The sequence below is a fragment of the Mytilus edulis genome, unplaced genomic scaffold, assembly GCF_963676685.1.
Source record: "Mytilus edulis unplaced genomic scaffold, xbMytEdul2.2 SCAFFOLD_1246, whole genome shotgun sequence".
Lineage (NCBI taxonomy): Eukaryota > Metazoa > Mollusca > Bivalvia > Mytilida > Mytilidae > Mytilus > Mytilus edulis.
Window position 1 is genome coordinate 838 of NW_027268454.1, and position 20,846 is coordinate 21,683.

At 30.4% G+C, this 20,846-nt stretch overlaps 1 long non-coding RNA gene across 1 annotated transcript; it reads left to right on the forward strand.

Annotated features, from left to right (window-relative positions):
• The first annotated feature begins 201 nt into the window (after window positions 1-201).
• LOC139507540 (uncharacterized) lies at window positions 202-19,597 on the forward strand. The gene is made up of 3 exons (XR_011660745.1): window positions 202-631; window positions 1,906-2,106; window positions 19,108-19,597. It is a non-coding gene; the product is annotated as an uncharacterized lncRNA (long non-coding RNA).
• The last annotated feature ends 1,249 nt before the right edge of the window (window positions 19,598-20,846 follow it).

Consider the following 20,846-nt stretch of genomic DNA (forward strand, 5'->3'; position numbering starts at 1 on the left):
AAATAGCTGTAATTTTTAAAAGTATTATTGCTTCTTTTCACCTTTTACGACATGTTTTTATCCAATAATTTGTCACTGTGAATTCAATTAGTGTTAAAGATTGAAAACCATTGCGTAAATTCCTTTATAACACGACATTTCCACCTATACTTAACATGAATGATTTTTAAATTATATGTTTTGCAATGTCTGAGACAATTTTAAACCGTATTTATGAGAATAAACAAATGTTGGATAAAAATTTATATTGTCTAATATATTGGATGTCTTATGGAGCGAAATAATCTTTACAAATAAAGCAACTGGCCTGTGAAAGAGGATCACTAAATTTAAAGAACTAAGCAGGTCCTAATCATGTAATAGTAATAACTGAAATATTCTGGACAACTGGTCCTTGATCAATTACAGCTATCAGTCGAGGATCTACAATTACTCAAACATTTAACCTTGACTCTTGGTCTAGCAAATTATATACAGGAAACTCTAGGATTTAAATGTTAATTGTATTAATTATTTTAATTGATTGTGTTGATGCATATAATTAAATTAATAACCAGCCGTCTGTAGGAATTATTATTTGATGTTGTTACCAATCAATGATGGAAATTATGGACATTCTTGAAATGATTAGGTAAGTTAAAGACACTTTATATAAAATTTAATTTAAATGAAAATAGTGGAAATTTTGTCTTTGTTAAGAGAGCAATTTCACTTCAGACTATTTGTTAAATCTGGTTCAATCTATAAGATTTAGACTTCTCTAGTTAAAAAAATCTTAAGCACATCTACAGAGAAAACAGAGCTTTCAACAGCTTAAATTTATCCAAAAAAAAACTTTTTTAATGTCTTCTTAATACCAAAGTTAACCCATTGACACAGAGATATATATATTATTAGTGTATGTTGGAAAGATTGCCATTGATACAATTTAAAAATATGAAGACATGGTATGATTGCCAATGAGACATCTCTCCACAAGATACCAAATGACAAAAAAAGTTAGAAACTATAGGTAACCTTTAAGATTACAGTTTCAACAATGATTATGCATATTGGATAGTAATTAAGATATAAAAGGCTCCCAAATGAAAAATTGGTAAAACAATTCAAATGAGAAAACTGCATAGCTTGGTTACAAATAAAGTAGGGCAATAAGGCCCTTATTTGGCCCAAATATTAAAAATTTGAAAATTGAAAAGTTATAATACAAATTCTTAAATTTGTCCAAAACTAGACTGAGGTAAAAGGTATTCAGGAAATTAAAATACATTTCACATTAATCCAGTAACCATGACAACAAACCATGACAAAATGTGCATGTTTTGTAAAGTTCTTGATTTTCCTGGTTTACCATTAATTTTAAGTATGATGACAAAAGATTGGATAAGTATGTGTGCACCCAAGAAACAACTTTATATTTGGGGAGATTATTTCTATAGTTATAATAAAGCTTCTCTTAAATTATTTTGTTGTTTCTTGGACTGCGAACAATGTTTTCACAATGGAAATGACGAGGTAAAACTGCATAAATTCTGTATTTGTCATTGTTTTTGTGAAAATGGTCCATACTACGACATAATTGTGATGACATAGGATAAAAATCTTTGTTTTTCATTTATATTTCTTTCAGACCCTATGCATCTCTAAACATTATATGCAAATTTGAAATAGTTGTCACCATTTTATTTTCTTGGGCTTAATTCAGGCCTTAATGCCTTTAGACTAACACATTATTATGCACCATGCATAGTTGAACATGTTTTGGGAATACCTAAACCCTAGTGACAAGATATTCTATTGAAAGGGTTAAAATTAAGCTACGAATGTCCAAAAGTTACCTTTATTTATACTGATAGATGTGTGGAAAGTGTAGTAGGTAAATTTGTCAATGTTTTTTTTTTTTAGCTTTTTGGATGCTGTGGCTAATGTTGAAAGGAATAACACTATGATAATGTGCTATAGTTGTATATATAAATGGGTATTAGCTGAAAATATGACCAAGCATTTACTCGATAATGGATGATGAAACTATGACCAAGTATTTTCTCAATAATAGATGACAACTGACTGTTGAAAACAGGTGTTACCAAAAGAAAGCAAAATCAGGTAAATTATTGTTTTTATTATTACAGTTATACAATGGTCTAGTGCATAAATCCTGCAGCATTTCCATTTATGCATGCCATTGGTGGATCCAGGGGGGGGGGGGGGGGTTCTAGGGGTTGGAACCCCCCTTTTTTTTTGGCCGATCAATGCATTTGAATGGGAACATATAGTTGGAACCCCCCCTTTGTCCTGGGTTGGGAACCCCACCTTTTTTAAATGGCTGGATCTGCCACTGCATGCAATGTCAATAAAGGTTATTTAATTATGCTAGGTTTGCATTAAAGCACATATCTGTGTAGGTCCAAACAATATAAATGAAAGTAAAAGTTATCCATTTCTAACCAGAAACCAATTAAGGGCATAACTCTTGAACAGTAAATGTCAAAACCATCAAAATAAACTTTGACCTTTTGATTCATGGTAGAATAAAACTGTATTAAATCTATACTGTATTATCAATTTGAATTGGAAATTAAAGTAACAGTGTTACTGAGGGGAATAACTTTTGGAAAGTTAATGTCAAACCCTTTATAATTGCAATTAACCCTGTATTTTAAGGTCCATATGTTAAACATTCAAAATATTTGGTCAAGTTGTGCAATGTACCTTAATCTTACATATAATCTGTAAACCAAGTGTGTCATGGATGGGCAGTACAGTACGTTGGACAGGCATATGTGTGGGTTACTATATCCACCCTTCATAGAAGCAGGAGTAGTAACAAATAAAAAGGGATGTCTGACAGACTTATGTCTTGAGAACATCTAGCTAATACTTTTTGATTTTTAATTTCAAGGAGACAACATAACCAAGAATGTTCTCCCAATGCATATCTATATTGTTCTGATGCACCCCAATGTCTATCTCTAACTCATAATTGATTATTGTAATAAAAGTTATATCAATACTCAGGCATGGGGTAATCGTAATCAGTAATCGTAATCAGCTGTAATCGATTACATTTTGCAGTGTAATCATATGTAATTCAGTAATCATGACATTTCTGATCACAAGTAATCATAATGTAATTGATTACATTGCAAAAAACAGGTGTAATCATGATTACTTTTAGATTACTGTATGATTACAATCATATGATTACTGGCTGATTACAAATCTTGTATATATATATATAGATATGAAAATAGTTTTTGATAGACAATATGAAAATAAGAAAATGTAAAGCTTGAATGAAAAATCATGAAACTGGTATTCACAATGATGGGACCTTGTTTAATGTAAATTGTATCATCTATATAACAAATTTGTATAACCAAGTGTTTTATTTTGTTAACAGTTTACTAAAGGAAAAGGAGCTTTTATGATACAAGAATATGCCTTGAAATCATTTTTTTCCTTGATGGAAAACTTCTGATATTAACTCTAATTTCAAATAAGTTTAACCAATATTTTTACATAACTACATTGAAATTCAAATGCAGAAAATATTTAGTTCCAATTTTACTTTGATTGTCGACATAAATATATGAGCTCACTTTATTCAAAATGGAAGTTAAAACCAGATTTCATTTATTGACAAATTGAATTAATTTTGTTTTCCATAAATTCGTGTATATGAGTTTTCTAATTTTTATTCTTTTTTAACTTTGAGCCTTACGGCTCATATGTACAAACAAATACATGTACAGTGTATACATACGGCATAATATTACAAACAATATGCATAGTAAACAACAGGTGACCTCAGAAGTTTCATTAGTACAAAATATATTTTATTAAAATAAACTGTTTCTTAATTTAAAGAGAAATGCATATACTTTCCTAAGTTACAAAGCTGTTTTGTGTTTTCACCTGACAGTAATTATTAATTAGATCAAGTATTAAAAATTTCAAACAAAATAATGACAATCAACCACTTTTAACTTTATTGATTTTTGTTATTAAGACAATATAATTTTAATACCCAAGCTCACCTATTGTTTGTTAAAAAAAATGGAAGTGGTAATTAACACCTGTAAAACATTAATGGATGTGTCAATTATGTCCCAACAGACAATAAAACTATACTTCATTAAGTTTTCCTTATTTGTTCAGGTTTTTGTATTTGGGCAGTTGGTTAAATTTGTAGAAAAAATAAAGGTACATCTTTTACATAGAGAAAGGACATGCACTTGTCTGTAAAGCTATTTTATCAAATTACACATGCTACACTGTACTTGTCTATAAATTCTTTTAATTAAGATGAATGATTTAAGGCTTTTAAAAAAACCACCGAAATTAGCTGTTTTATGAGGATAAAAAATTATAAAAAAAAACCTTTGATATTGAAATATACAATGTAATCATAAGTAATCTAAAGTAATCATGATTACTTTAAAGAAAAGTAATCCAATGTAATCGATTACATATGAAAAAGGGTGTAATTGTAATGTAATCGATTACATTTTATTAGCAAAGTAATTGTAATTTAATCGATTACATTTTAAAGTTAATCGACCCCAATCCCTGTCAATACTAGAATTTTAATCTAGACGATAAAAATATAGGTGTTGAAGTTTGTAAATTTTCTTTTTTTGATGTCTAAAAAAACGTTGAATACAGTGTATAATTGGACAAGGCCATGAAACCAAGCAAAGAAATAATCAAAGATAGCCAGTTTGTACTTAATGTAATGATTGAGGCTGTTTTGGCAATAAAGCATATGTGTATGTTACAAGTGAAATCAAATAAATGTCAGATTTTTTATGGTATACATGTACTTCATTTTAATTTATCTATTATTTGTTTCTGCCTCTTGAGGAACAACAAACAAGCATAAAAAACTTCAAAAATTTTCTATCTAAAAAAAGCTATTAGTAGTCATACAGCAATGAGTAACTCTTGACTGCTATAAATCCTTGTCCATGTCAAAAGCAATAACATTTGAAATTACTTGAAGTTTACACCACCAGAAGTAAGTCAGGTAGTAACCAGTCTTGTTTTTATCACTAATCTTTTTCAAATGTGATACAATTTTCTTTTGTGTTGTCCCAGCAGTAACTTGTAAAGGTGATAAATAACTGATTGATAAGTTAATCCCTACAAGGATGGGTGTACACTGTTGTTTAGGACAACCTCTGTTGCTAGGGAGAGACAAACATTGAAAACTAATCATGTATGTTGTAGATAGAAATTACAATGAAATGTCATTAACTTGACAAGTAAGGTATTTGAATGAGGAATAAATTGTTCTGCTATTTCCATCATGCCATTAATTGCTGTCTATTGTTATATAAATTATTTCATGAGAAATAGAGCTTTATGTTTTAAATATCATTGAATTATTTATGGACTCATGTTTGTGTCAGTCTAACATTGCAGATTCCCTATGATGTGGTGTGATTGCCAATGACACAACTCTTAGTCTGACTTAAAAATCAGTCCAAAGAACTATAAAAATGTTAGAAACATTATATTAAAAGAACAAAGATATTCTTTTTTATATATAACAGTGTCAAATGTAACTACATTGTCTTGTGAGACTATCATTATCAGATTTTTATCTATTTTTGTACTGGTTTGTGTCAGAATAACATTGTCATACATGTTATTTGTTATCTTTCAGTTGGTGTGTGTCAGATTAGTTATCTTTGAGCTGATTTGTGTCAGATTTAGTTATCTTTGAGGTTTGTGTCAGTTTTAGTTATCTTTCAGCTGATTTGTGTCAAATTCAATTATCTTTTCACTGATTTGTGTCATATTCAGGTATCCTTCAGACGATTTGGGTTATATTTAGTTATCCTTCAGATGGTTTGTCATATTTAGTTATCTTTGAGCTGGTATGTGTCAGATTTATTTATATATGAGCTGGTTTGTGTCAGATTTAGTTATATTTGAGCTGGGTATTGTCAGATTTATTTATCTATGAGCTGGTATGTGTCAGATTTAGTTATATTTGAGCTGGGTTGTGTCAGATTTATTTATCTATGAGCTGGTTTGTGTCAGATTTAGTTATCTTTGAGCTGGTTTGTGTCAAATTCAATTATCGTTTCACTGATTTGTGTCATACTTAGTTATTAACGAGCTGATTTGTGTCAGATAAAAAATGTCATACATGTATCTTGTTTTCTTTAGGGTGGTATGTGTCAGATTTAGTTGTCTTTGGTCTGGTTAGTGTCAGGTTCATTTGTCTTTAAGCAGCTCTAGTTATCGTTCAGCTGAATTGTGTCAGATTAGTTATCTCTGAGCTGGTCAGTGTCAAATTAGAGAATCCTTTGAGTTGGTTTGTCTGCGGCAAACAATGTCATATTTGGTTATCAATTAGCTAGTTTGTCTCAAGTTAAACTATAGTTCAGCTGGTTTGTGTCAGGTCAGGCTATCTTTTGGCTGGTTTGTCAGGTTTATTTACTTAGCTGGTTTGTGTCAGGTTTAATTGCTCAGCTGGTTTGTGTCAGGTTTAATTGCTCAGCTGGTTTGTATCAGGTTTAATTGTTCAGCTGGTTTGTGTCAGGTTTAATTGCTCAGCTGGTTTGTGTCAGGTTTAATTGCTCAGCTGGTTTTTATCAGGTTTAATTGCTCAGCTGGTTTGTGTCACGTTAAACTATAGTTCAGCTGGTTTGTGTCAGGTAAGGCTATCTTTTGGCTGGTTTGTGTCAGGTTTAATTGCTCAGCTGGTTTGTGTCAGGTTTAATTGCTCAGCTAGTTTGTGTCAGGTTCAAATAGCTCAGCTGGTTTGTGCCAGGTTTAATTGCTCAGCTGGTTTGTGTAAGGTTTAATTGCTCAGCTAGTTTGTGTCAGGTTCAAATATCTCAGCTGGTTTGTGTCAGGTTTAATTGCTCAGCTGGTTTGTATCAGGTTTAATTGCTCAGCTGGTTTGTGTCAGGTTTAATTGCTCAGCTGGTTTGTGTCAGGTTCAAATAGCTCAGCTGGTTTGTGTCAGGTTCAAATAGCTCAGCTGGTTTGTGTCAGGTTTAATTGCTCAGCTGGTTTGTGTCAGGTTTAATTGCTCAGCTAGTTTGTGTCAGGTTTAATTGCTCAGCTAGTTTGCATCTGGTTTAATTGTTCAGTTGGTTTGTGTCAGGTTTAATCGCTCAGCTGGTTTGTGTCAGGTAAGGCTATCTTTTGGCTGGTTTGTGTCAGGTTTAATTGCTCAGCTGGTTTGTGTCAGGTTTAATTGCTCAGCTAGTTTGTGTCAGGTTTAATTGCTCAGCTAGTTTGCATCTGGTTTAATTGTTCAGTTGGTTTGTGTCAGGTTTAATAGCTCAGCTGGTTTGTGTCAGGTTTAATCGCTCAGCTGATTTGTGTGAGGTTTACTTGCTCAGCTAGTTTTTGTCAGGGTAAGATATCTCTCAACTGGTTGTTTACATTAAGCTGCCCTAACAGCGAGTTTGTTTCAGATTTAGCTATGATTAATTTGGTATATGATCTCACTATATGTCAGAGTTAGTTATTTTAAAGCAGATTTTTGTCAGGATGAGATATCTTTGGGCTGGTTTAAATGAATATATATATTGTTGCCTTGTTTGTTTGAGACTAATAGATAAAGCAGTGTAATTGCTTGTTTGTGTCAAGAAGACTTAGCTATTGCCAGGCTGATTTGTGTGAAGACTTACTACTATTTTTTAATTTTGTTTTGACAGGTTTAAGTCAAAATCAATGTTATAAAACTTCTGTGATTTTTTTATTGTCAAATTCAAGTATACAATACTCATTACAATTGAGACAGAAATTGTCTTTGGATAAGAGCAACCCCATATTTGATTATATCATAAATAACATTCAATTACTTAATGTGGACCAAAGTACTGTAAATATCTCTTATAGAAAATATGAACTTTGTAAAATGTGGGAAAAGTTTGTTGAGTAAAGGTTTTTAATATGCTATGGATTCCTTGCATATAACAATAATTTCATGAGCCTGTATACGTATATTTCTATAATCACTCCACAACTTATAATATAAATGCACAAAAAAACAAAACAGGTCAGAGTCTTTAAATCACTGTCTTGAATGAAAGGTTGGATATATTCTGCAAAATTTACCAACTGACAGAATCAAATCAGAAATGGACTGGATATATATTTTTATATTCATGAAAGGCATTTTCAAATATTAAAGACAATATATAAGAGGTTCAGTACAGCAATTTTTTGAAGTTTGCTTATAAATTATTTCTAAAACATTAACTCCATTAACAGTTTATTATAAAATTATACTGCACAGTAAAATTTCACCTTAAACATTGTTGAAGTTGTTTAAATAATGTTCAATAGTTTAGAATTTGTGTAGTCCTAACACACAAAAAAGTTGCTGTTCTCTTTTAAATCAGGACTACCAGAACTACTTATATCATTGTCATATAAGGACTTTGAAAGTCACTAGACAGGTTTTCCAGTTTTTCAGAAGAAATTAAAAAAAAAATATAGTCAGAATAGGGATACAACTTTAAAAAAAAAAAAATCCTGATGTTTATCACATCTGTTATTCCCTTTTTTTCGAAACTAATTTCAAGCATTCCCCTCTGCCCAATATACTTTCAATACACAGCAAACCTTTTTTCCTCACTTGAAACTCTTATGCTTGAAAAAGATATTTTCAATTTGGATTATACAGTCAATGGGAGTTAACTCCATTTGATTTTTGTATCCAACTCTTTATAGATATAGGAAGAAGTGGTATGAGTGCCAATGAGACAACTCTCCATCCAATTTACAATTATATAAGTAAACCATTATAGGTCAAGTTACAGTCTTCTAACACAGCATCGAAAATAACCAACCCTTACACTTTACAGCAAATACCAAATATACATGCCCCACGCCAGGAACCATTTAAAAACTTTTTTAATAAAAAGTGCATATTAATTTACACTTTATATGTTATGTTTTTAGCCCAAAAAAGGTCCCAAATTTTTTTTGCATCGCTCCGCTCGGTGAAAGTTAAAACCTACTCCCCCCCCTTTCAAGATTCCTGGATCCCGCCCTGTTTACTGCTTTTATACAGACATTGTCCCACTGATGCATTATGGTTAATTTATATTTTCCACACAATGTTACAAAATCAAATTTTAAGACACACACAAATAATTAGACATTCAGATTTAATTCATTATTTAGATTTTTTCCTTTATATTAAAACTGCTGTTAAGGAAATGTCATGCATTATGACAACACTTACTAATGTAGAATAATGATGCGTTTAGCAAGGACTTCTAAAAAATAGTAACATTAAGGATTTTTAGGAACTAGAAGAGCTTAAAACAGATACATTTTGAACAAATATGTGGCCTTTTGAGATATGTTCTGGAAAAGTTGGCACTTAAGGCCAATTATTTTGCCAAAAGTGAACATTTTTCTTTAATGACACAATGCACAAACCTGAGACTTGGTAACTTTTTTTTTAACATAGTCAATGCTATCACAACAATATTTCATTCATTATACTGTAAACATTTTAACAAATCTGTATCAAAATAATCTAAAATTATTCATCATTTGAACTGTAGCATATATATAAAACCAAAGAAAAATTCTTATATTCTTACAGAGGAGAATGGTCAAAGGAGAAGATATGATTGAAATATCAAAAAGTATTATAAAACTACCAAATAACAGTGAAAATCTCATCTGGCAGACAATATAATAACTGATAATTATAACAGCTTGTATCCGTGATTTATGTACATTGTATATGGTCTTTTAGAAGTGTCGGAAAATGGAAACAAGTCTTAAATCCATAAGTAAGTTATAAAGTTTAGTGCTTTAAATGTGATAAATTATAAATCTATAATTCTACTTGATTATGACACTATTACATAACAATAAAATATTTATCTTAAATCATTTCAGGCTAGTAAAGGACGAATTTTAAACCATAACATATGACTAGTCATAAAGCCATATATACAATTGCACAATTTTATCAATGTTTACTGTCATATTATACACACTTCAGTTCAGTTACAATCAAATTAGTGGCTTAGACACAGGAGTCAGTGTCTTACATGGCACCTCTGCCTCAATATTAACAATGGTCATTTTTTGTTCCTGAAGCCTCTGAGTTCTTGATTTATCCAAGTTTTACTCAGTATCTACAGAAACTATATATTAATACTTTGAATTGCTCTTTTTTGTCTATAGAGGTTTTGATCTGCCCAGAAGTATATTAATCTCTTATGTATTCACAACTTTTTCAGAGACTGAGAGATGTAGTCTCAGCTTTACATATTATTTGGAACTTCATCTGTGTTTTGTTGTAATTAGCATTGTGTGTAAGTTTTATAACATTTGATTGAGGCATACTTAAAGTTAGAAAACGGGAAAAAAAATAAAGAATTTTTTATGTTTGTAAAGGGGTATAACTTAATGAACGGTAAAAGTGATGCCACCCAATTTCAAACTTGATCTGTGTTTTGTGGTAAAAGCCATTGTGTTTAAGTTAAATAGCATTTGCCCATGATTTTGTTGAGGCAAAGTTAGACAACAGAAACCAACTTTGGGAAAGTATGCAATGACACACTGATGGGAAAGACAGATAGAATAGACAAGGGTAACACCTACTGCCCCCCCCCCCCCCCCCCCCCCCCCTTTGCCTTAATTGAGTTTTTTTACACTTGATGATTACTTTCTACCTTAACATTACAGTGCTCCACATCATCATCATTTCCAACAGCATAAAATCTATAAATTATTGTTATTATATCATGACATGCTCAGTTTTTTTACATGCTATAATTTATCATATTTAAGTATTACTTGCAATACAACACCAAACATACCATTAGTTGTCAAACATGCTTCTATTCTATGTAATTTCATCATTTTTCAAATCACTCTATTACCTTTCAGTTATCTGTATCAGGGTTTGAAATAAATGTTCTCAACAGCTTGCAATTAACAATTAGGTTATAAATACAAATTTTGACATATAAAGACAAAGTACTAGGTACAATGTACAACTTATTTTAAAGCTTTTAGAACTTCTGTGACCAAGTTGACGAGAAATTTAATTTCAAACTCTGTGCACAACATATGTTATAATTCATAATTCATTACAATCAACATATCATTATCTTTATATCATTATTACACCAAACACTTACATTCATATGTAATAGTTAAGGTTATATACATTATTAATTACCAGCATTATGACTTATTACTATTGACCAAAGCATGTTCATCCAAACAACATAATTGATACCTGTACATCCTTTTGTTGAAGCATTGCTGTCTTAGCTAATGCTCTCATCTTTCTTATACTGGTATATTCAGCTGAATCCTAGGTTATCAATTAAAATAATATATCAAGTTATTTAACTTTAGATCATACTTGAAAAAAAATATGTGTGAAAATATTTTTTGAAAGCCATACAGATTCAATGGAGATAATGTTAGCAGGATGCTAAAAGTTTAATGGGCCACTGTTTCAGTTTTGTTAAATAAGTCACAATTATAGAATTAAAACAATTGAATAATGTTTGTCATTTTCAATTGTCTCAGGGTCCTAGCAGCATGTCAGACAAAACTGGTATAAAATAGTCAAACTTGTGGTAAACAGAAAAATGTTACCTGTTGGTGACCCTCTGCTGTTGTTTTTTATTTGGTCGGGTTGTTGTCTCTTTGACACATTCCCCATTTCCATTCTCAATTTTACTTTGTATTTTGTATACAAAGGGGAATAACTCATTTTTATAAGCCGAATAGTCTTATCTCAATGTGAATAAATGATTTGTACAATATTTTGTTATCTATCACATGATGCAATTGAATCATTTGAAAAATTATAATAATATAGCTTGATCTATTTTATTTTGAAATTACTATTTAAATACATAATGGAGCATTTTTCTAAATATTTTTTCTGACAAGTAACTTAAATGAAATTATAGACTTTATAGAAACATATAATTATAGTTTTGCAATATGGTTTATTTACTACAAGAATGAAATTATAGAGATGAATTTAAACTGTGTAGTAATTGCAAATTTCATTTTAATGCTGTAAGAAAATAACTTGGTACTACAAAGTTAAATGTAAAGGGAAACCCAGAATAAGTCTGACTGAAATCTGTAACAGTTATGGAGATATGACATCAAATAAATGAATTGCAATACTTTTGTTATAATGGTTTTTAAACATTGACTGTTTATATAATACAGTTTATTTTTCTTCTTTGATTTTTAAATGTTTCACTTATACTGCTATCAATTAGAAAAAATATTAAAAATGCTTAAATAAACATATTAATGTTATGTGATGATGTAATATAAAAAATTATGTTTTGATTCATCTTGTAATCATTTTTTGGAAAGCATTTATTGAAATAATATATATTATATTAGTGATGCCCCACTCGCACTATCATTTTCCATGTTCAATGGACCGTGAAATTGGATAAAAAATATAATTAGGCATTAAAATTAGAACGATAATACCATAGGGAACATGTGTACTAAGTTTCAAGTTGATTGGACTTCAACTTCATCAAAAACTACCTTGACCAAAACTTTAACCTGAAACATGCACTTTCATTTTCTATGTTCAGTGGACCGTGAAATTGGGGTCAAAAGTTTAATTTGGCTTTAAAATTAGAAAGATCATATCATAAGGAACATGTGTACTAAGTTTCAAGTTGATTGGACTTCAACTTCATCAAAAACTACCTTGACAAAAAACTTTAACCTGAAGCGGGACAGACGGACGAACGAACGGACGAACGCACAGACCAGAAAACATAATGCCCCTCTACTATCGTAGGTGGGGCATAAAATTGAATGAAGAAATATTTTTTCAGTTTAAATTTTCTTGTAAATGTATGTGCTTATTTTCTCCCACTTATTAAAATAACTAAACAAGGAAAAGATTTGATTACTCCCAAGATTAATTTAATCTCTTACACCCCTTCCCCCTTTTTTTTGTTTGCCTTTTTTTAAATGTTTGAAATAGATTATGTCTATTTCACTAAATTTGACTTAATGTGTGGTTCATTTATGATTATTGTACCATTCATTGTATTAAAATCTAAAATATTTGGACAAGCTATACTTTAATTCCAATGAATGAGTGGACATAGAGAAGAGGATTCCTATTTGTTCCTCATGCTACTGAGCTGTAGCGTATAAAAATCTTAAGAGCAATATATATAGTTATAATAAAACTATCAACACAAGGAGATTGTTTTGGTTACCAAATAACAGTCAAATACTAAAATTACAAAATACAAATTGTTCAATAAATTTTGAACTAAAATCCTTTTAAAAACTAGACCAGCCTACGTTTGTTGACAAAACAACTGTTTAATGGTATAGATATTCCTGAGTGGTTAACTCGTCTTTTATTACAACAAAAGCCAACACGTAAACCCTGAAAATTAATTCTGCCCCTTATCGTGAGAATATATAAATTCTGAATAATATCTGTTTAAAGTAAACAAACAAATATTTGACCCTTTTCTTTTACAAGAATATTCTAGTTGCTTAAACAAAGTTCTTTCTGCATAAAAGTTTTGTATGTATAAATAATCCATTTACATATATACCTTGATATAGAATTTAAAACCTCTACATTAACCTGTGTATTGTAGGTAATGAGATCAACTTTACTGCCAACTTTATTATCTTAATGACATTTATAAATTTCCGTTATTTTACCTTAAAACATGTTCTAACATTTGAGAAAATCTTTAAAACTTCGCAGTAATCAGATACACTTAGAAAAAGATTGGTTACTAACAGAGAAGATTGATTTTGAAATTCAAAAACATATATTTCACTAAAAATATATAGTTTTTAAACTAATGTACATTTTGAACCGTGTTGTTTAATGAATAAAAACACTCAAAGTAAACAGAAAATTTGTGCAAAACTGTTTGCTTACCAAGAACTTTCAAATCTTAGAAAATCAAATTTACAGTATGTCATTTTTCAAATCTACATGTATACATTTTTACAATATTTCAAGTGTTCCCTTCTGAGAAAACCTGTCTGTCTGTAATAAAAGTTTCCAGTGAAAGGGGACTAATAAGGGAAGGAATCAATGTGCTCTGATCTCCAACACTTTATCTTGTTTTAAGGTAACTGGTTTAATGTAACATCTATACTCTATACAAACTTATATACACTTTGGGGAGGGTTGAGCAGTGACAAGCACTTATAAACATTTTAAACCCTGCCCCATTCTTCATGTACTTTCACAAGATCAAGGAACCTGTAATCTAGTGATGGGTTGCTGTCTGTAAAATTTTAGTTTTACTGTAAAAATACAAATCAGGCAGTGGTTTTCTCTTTATGAATCACCTGTACCTAACCTTTTTTTATCTTCCAAGCATCCTTACAGATTTCTGTAGGTTTGGTAATTAAGTCTGATATGGGTTTGCTCATTGTTGAAGGCATAATACAGTGATACTGTAATTGTTTACATATTTGTTATGAATAAAAGTTTTGTTGGCAATCATAACAAATCTGCCTTCTTTGTTTTCTAACATTTTTCTTCTCTTAATAACTGATTCTTAAGTAAGTTTGTTTTATGTTTTAATTGCTGTCTCTAACATTGACTTTAATGACCCTCTCCTTTATACAATAAACTTGAATGAAATTAGTCATACCATACATGCCATACAATCAACAGTAGGACAGTTTTAAATCTCTATGAAGAATAAGTATCTACTAATTAGAAGCTTATAAACCAAATAATTGTACTTTTACCTTAATAAGTACAGCAGTAACTGTTTATAGGACTTTAAATCCCAAAAGTTTGTTTTCACAACACTATTATGTATATCTACAAAGTATACAATGTCAAATATTGACTTAAGTAAATACCATTATAGACATTATCAAACCATTCTGATTACCTACTCAATTTAACACATGTTACACTAAGAAAAGACATCGCGTTTTCTCCAAGGTTAGGTAGTTACGTGTATACTGTGATTTCAAACTAACACCTTTTACGTCATGTTACAAATTAAATGAGTTCTCTGTCAAAGTTCTACTGGCATTAAAGGGGGGATCATCTTTAAGGTTCTAAAGACAAAATTTTACACTGATATTGAACAAAAATGTTTACGTTTTTCTTTGAAGTTGAAGTTGAAATTGTGAATGTGTGATATAGTATACATTTTAGTGCCATGACCCAATGTGTTTGTGAATGGTTATTGCTATATGATATTATTCAGCTGACCCGATGCATGTGTTTGTGAATGCTACATGTATATGATATTGTTCAACTGACTCAAAGTAATTGTGAATGCTTTGACATTGTATTGCCCGACCCAAAGTGTTTGTGAATACTGTGCTATTGTTTCCCTGCCCCAATTTTTTTGAATGAATTATTTGAAAACATTACCATTAATGATGTTTCACTGAAAGAGGAAAACATTTGAATAATAGATGTACATGTATACAACAAATGTATATCTCATGTATACACTTTCTATTTATAATAAGTAGCTTATTTCTGTTGCAACTCATGAATATTTCAAATAAACCATTATTTTATTATAAAGTCAAAGGTAACCCATTGATAATTAATGAGAAAACCTAGGAATATCTTACTGTTATGCTTATCCTTTATTTTCTGAAGCAACAAGCTATATCAAACACTTTAATTTGTTTAAATGTCATAGAATTGTGTTAAGAATGAAAATGAGCTGATCAAACATATTTTCAAAGCTAAACAAACTAAAAATACTTCCACTTTCTTGGTTTAGAATAAACATCACATTTTCTTCAATTTCATGGACCCTTTATTTGTTCTGCCTTTGTCCAACACTATTTCTCAGATGAAGAATGTCATAACACAAGTTACTCTTATTATCATTAGACTATTACCAAATCCACAAATAAATTCAAGTACATTAGGGAAAGAGGGGATGAATAGTGATTGTTTTATCGTAAAAATGTATTGTTTAAAGATTATTACTTTAGTTTTGTCCCTTCAAAGTATGGTAATAGACTCATGGATTTGCTTGTGGAATCTTTTATTCTATTGAATAAGGTTGATTTTCATCTAGCATAAAAGTGACTAAACCCCCTCAAAACTTCTAGCAGAAACCCCTGCAGTTTACATCAGACAATGTTTGACATGTCCTTTTTGAAATATCAATCATCGTGCTAAAGTGCCTGTATCATGCTTGGCTCTCTGCTCTTTTGAAATCCTAGCTGGAACACTAATATTTCTGTTACTGAGTGACAAATTTCTCAGATTTCTAAGCAAGTGTATGTTAGCATCATCTGACCAATTAGTCTTTAAAATGTCTCAAAATATGTAACGTCTGTGTTTTCCTTTACTGTTTACCTATCTGTCACAAGTGAGTGGATTTTACAATAAAATCAGAAATAGGACATATAAAAATATACATACAGACAGCCAAATTTTCTAACATATTTAGCCAATTTTTTGTTTTAAGACATTTGAATCCTAAATCATGTGACAATTCATTTTTTTTAGACTTGAAGCATCTTTAATATTATAGCTGACCCCTTAATCACAGCATATATATCAACATTGTAATCCAAAAGCAGTAATTTATAACCACTTGACTTGGGTTAATCCAGATAATAGTGACATGGGCTAAGGATATATTTTCTGATTTATATTTTTATATATCATTCATCATGTTCATTGACAATAAGACATCAAAGCAAAATCCTAACGCTTAATTCATGTACAAATTTTTTAACTTAAACCCAACTAGACATAGACAAACTTCAGGTATATAAGACAAACTTCAAAAAGAGTGTTTTAAGTGCATAACCATATATAAAGGAGTATATAAATACAAAAGTTCTGCTTATGTCAATATCATACATTTAGGACAGCCTTAGCTATAAAGATCAATAAGATGGTTCAGGTTACTGGAATATACATCAACTCTTGCTTGAACACAGTTAAACCCCTAAAAAATCTACATGACTGTATGGTTTGACAAAGTGTACATGTAGGTAATCACCTTGTATCCTTTGAACAAAGTCTCATATTTCATATATGTAAATATATCAAAAAATGCAGATTACATTTGTGTGTAATTAATTGCTATTATTCATCATGTACATTCTCCCAATTTATACATACATGTAGTTTGAATAATTTATGTGTCTTCTCAAATTCCTCATTAGATAAATTGATGGCTTATGATTTATTTGCATTTAAATTGGGTATTAATGAAAGTATTTTTTATGAATAGTAAATTTACTTGCACCTTTAAAAGCCATACAAAATTTGAAAGAAAAAATTAAAAATAGGCAGGCTTTTTTGGATTTCTTCACTTCAAACTGACTGAATATTAATATATAGGCAAACTTAAGTTTTCAAGTTATAATTCATTCTTAAATTCACAATCACACATACATGTAACTATTTATGGTTTAGGAACACAAAATGGTCTGGTAAAAATAAATATAACCTCTTAAAATATTTGTGTCTATGATTATAAAGAAACTGAGTTTTTTAACACGTTTTTTTTTTAATGTCACATTATATTTATCCAAACTCATAGAAATAATAACATGAATAACAAAACATGCATGGAATAAAGAAAGATCAGTATAATCTCCGTTTAATCTTTCAGTTAATTGACAGTTGTTCGTGTGAGGAGGGAAATATCTTGAAGAATAAGTTAAGGCCTTGATTGTGTTGATATACAATGTTTATATATAGTTCCATGGATTCTTCATGAACAATTTTGATTTGAGTCCCTGGACTCAGCGAAAACATTATTTGGGAAGATAGACAGCTATTTGGAAAGATAATTATTTTTCTATCTTGAGATCAATATGGCCCTATCTAAGAACTCAGTTTATACACAGTGAACATGATAAACTTTCAATCAGTGTATATGTTATACTTTTATTGGTGTTATAAATCTCACCTTTAAATAAAGGATTATGGAATTTAAAACCATGAAAGAGAATTGTCATTTCTTATCAAATCAAAGCTAATAAGGTGCAATTTGCCAAACTTTTCACCATGTTCTGCCATATAAAATGAGACACAAGTTCATGAATTCATAAAAAGGCAAACTTAAAGCAAAATTGTATACATGTACAAAACAAACAAAATTCATGAAATTATAAACAGAACAAACCTATAAATTTTGTACACTCAATAACACTGTTATATTACAACTGTAAAACTTAAAAGGAACTAAGATAATTTAACCTCACAAAATACACTGTGTGATCCCTTTAAAAACTGTAACAGTATAATAATAAACTATTTCCTTTATATTAATTATATACATGTCATACATGTGGTGCATTGAATTGTGTATCAAGTCAGATTCAAGTGATCTGAATGAATTTAAATTCAAGAAAACTGCAATATATCAAATGGGAAAACGTACACCAACATGCTCATATGAAAACTTCTTTTGAAATCTACTATGGTGTTCACTATAACATTCAAATTTAATTTTACATGTAGATTTTTTATATTCATTTTGTAAACATTGCGAAGTCAAGTAAATCTTTTCCTTTATAACACCTAAAATCCTGATAACATGTTAAATATATATATAAATAATATCTACATTGTCAAATTTGAAAATCTAAAATGTTCTATATCAATCGCAAGAAGTAAAAATTTTTTACTTTTAGACTCATTTTATTTAACAGTTTAAGCTTCACCAAATTTAAACATTTTAACTATCCAGAGAAAAGGAAAGAACTCACTTCAATTGGTATGCTCGGGTTGGGTTTACAGTATGAAAGCTGGTAAATATTGTTTTTTATTGACAGGACAACAAAGATTATCAAAGAAATTGGGTAGAAACATTGTAGCCAAGCGTGATGTAGATGTATCTATATTGTATATACAAGTACTACTGTGTATTTGTTCCTTTCAAAGAAACTTTAGAATTATTCAAAAATGTTGCTTGTATTTCTTTTTACAGTAACATCCTATGAAACCACTTTAAGAAAGATGGACCATTTAATTTTCTTTACTTTGAACAGTCATTTTTAATAATGTGCAACAGAAACTAACAGTGTTTTACTTGTCCATATTCATGAACATGAATTTGTTTATTTCGATGCATATCTTACTTGTTTTTCTTTCAGGTTTTCAACTGGTGCAAGCTGGGCTAACCGTGATTTACTCTTCTGACCGGTGACAGGTTCCATCGTTCTTCCACCTCCTACAACCGGAGATTTTGGTTTATCCGACATTTTTTTTTCACTTTTTGTCCATCAAATGAAAATGTCCTATATTTATTCAGTCGTTTCAATAACTGGTCACTTTCATGGAAATATGTTAACACATGAGACCAATATAAACATTAGTTCTCAATCGAATCGTGTCGAATCGCTTCACTGGACGCCATCTTGTTTACAGGTAACCATGTGTACCTTGAGGGCGCCCTTTACAAACAAGAGCACAAGTGACAGCGATTACTGATTTTGCAGGTGCCCGCTTGCAGTGTGGATTTTGAAAATTATGCTTTTGATGAAAAAAAATTAGATTTGAAACTAAGAAAAGGAAAGGATCAGAATCAACCCGAAATCACAAGAATAAAAAATGTTTTCGCCTATAATTTTTTTTCCTCAAATTTTGTATAAATTTGGAAATTGAACATGTTGAAGTAGAATATGGCAAGGATTTGTATATACAAATCCTTGAATATGGTCATATAATATATTTGCATGATATTAAAAAAAAAAATTGATTAGAAAAATAGAGAAATTTAAGATAAAGGAAAGGATAGCACCGCCTTCTTTAATAAGACATAGCTAACCAGAGACTTTCACATATTATTGTATTATAAACCATGTTTATGTGTCTGTGCAAATAAAAATTAAAAGTTGTCCGGCAAATTCAATTATTATATATGATGCATTTTGTATGTTCATGATGTTAGCGGTAAGGCGCCAAAGCAACAAATAAAATAGCCTCAATGAAGACGTCATAATTATTTGGACTAATGACATGTATACCTGTATACGTAAATATACTCCTAACAGTTGGATAAACATGAGACTGTTTAAATTTGTGACATATTTATTTATGAGACTGGCTGCAATGGATACTAAGGATAAACTCATGGTCTCTTTTTGTTGTTATTAAACGGTTCCAATATAAAAGTACCCCGTTCATGATGATGTTCATGACATATAACTTAACAATTCGTTGCATTCGTTAATTGTGTGAAGATGGGCGTCAAGTTGGTTACCTATTCCCTATTCCCTATTCGTTACCTATTCCCTATTCCCCATTCGTTGCCTATTCGTTACCTATTCCCTATTCCCTATTCGTTACCTATTCGTTACCTATTCCCTATTCCCTATTCGTTGCCTATTCGTTACCTATTCCCTATTCCCTATTCGTTACCTATTCGTTACCTATTCCCTATTCCCTATTCGTTGCCTATTCGTTACCTATTCCCTATTCCCTATTCGTTACCTATTCGTTACCTATTCCCTATTCCCTATTCGTTACCTATTCGTTACCTATTCCCTATTCCCTATTCGTTACCTATTCGTTACTTATTTGATTTTTAATATCCTTCCCCCTTTTTAATTATGGCATGGAATAGTTTAATATGGCTGCCGTTACCATGGAAACGGCACAATTGTGAAAAAAATGAGTTTTTGGTTTTTGGTGAACTGTTTGGATATGCTTCAACTTAGAATCATCATATTTTAAAACAATGTAGGTGCCCACTATATACAGGTGTTGGATGATTTTGGCGATCATTGGAACTACTATGTTGCCATGGAAACTACACCAAAATTTTCAAAATTCTAAAAATGCTCAAAACTTCATGAAACTTCACAGTAATGATGAGCAACATTGGAGCTGG